Source organism: Chenopodium album, chromosome 11, assembly GCF_948465745.1.
Source record: "Chenopodium album chromosome 11, dcCheAlbu1.1, whole genome shotgun sequence".
Taxonomy (NCBI): domain Eukaryota; kingdom Viridiplantae; phylum Streptophyta; class Magnoliopsida; order Caryophyllales; family Amaranthaceae; genus Chenopodium; species Chenopodium album.
Genome location: NC_137844.1, coordinates 13254712 through 13255879, shown reverse-complemented (window position 1 = coordinate 13255879; position 1168 = coordinate 13254712).

Here is a 1168-nt window from a genome sequence, read left to right as displayed (position 1 = left end):
GTATACCACTAATTCCAGGAATGAAACTTGTAAAACAGAAGTTACGTCGAATGAAACCTAACGTAGCTCTTAAGATAAAAGAAGAAGTTCAAAAACAAATAACCGCAGGTTTTATCAAGGTATCCAAATACCCCGAATGGGTCGCAAATGTGGTACCAGTTCCTAAGAGAGATGGAAGGGTAAGAATGTGTGTCGACTACAGAGATCTAAATAAGGCAAGTCCAAAGAACGTCTTCCCTTTACCACACATTGACATTTTAGTAGATACTACAGCAAATCACGCGTTTCTCTCGTTCATGGATGGGTACGCAAGGTACAATCAGATTCTTATGGATGAAGAAGACATGGAAAAGACTACATTCATAACACCTTGGGGCACTTACTTTTACACGGTGATGCCATTCAGGTTGAAAAATGCGGGTGCAACTTACCAAAGAGAAGCGACTGCCTTAATCCACAACATGATGCATAAAGAGGTTGAAGTGTATGTGGACGATATGATTGTAAAATCAAAGGACCGTTCAGGACATCAAATAGCCAAGTGTGCTTTTGGAGTCACCTCAGGAAAACTCTTAGACTATGTCATTAGCTCTAGAGGAATAGATATAGATTCAACTAAGATCAAAGCAATCATGTCAATGCCGCCGCCCAAGATCGAGAAACAGATTCGAGGGTTTATTGGCCGGTTGCAATGCATAAGTAGGTTCATATCCAAGCTAACCACAATATGTGAACCAATATTTAAGAAACTAAAAAAGAATATGCCAGTGATATGGGACAATGAGTGTCAAAAAGCCTTTGATAAGTTCAAAGCCTATCTCGCTAATCCTCTTGTATTAGCGCCAGGGCTTCCAAGAATCCCTCTTTGATTGTACCTAACAATCACTAAAGAAATAATGGGAGCTATGCTTGCACAAGAAGTAGAAGGTTAAGATGATAGGAATGGTGTCCTTCGAACAAGTGTATTATTCTGGTAGAAGGTTCAGAATTATTAGAAAGCTAATTATTCAGTGAGGTCAAGTGATCGGAATGCCTAGGTGGAGGCCGCTTCCGATCAATAATATTAATGAATAACTAATATTATAGCTTAATCTCGACTGAACCCTTCGGGTCACACCCAAGCAACTAACGATATGACACGACGAATTAATTCGGAAGAAATTAATGA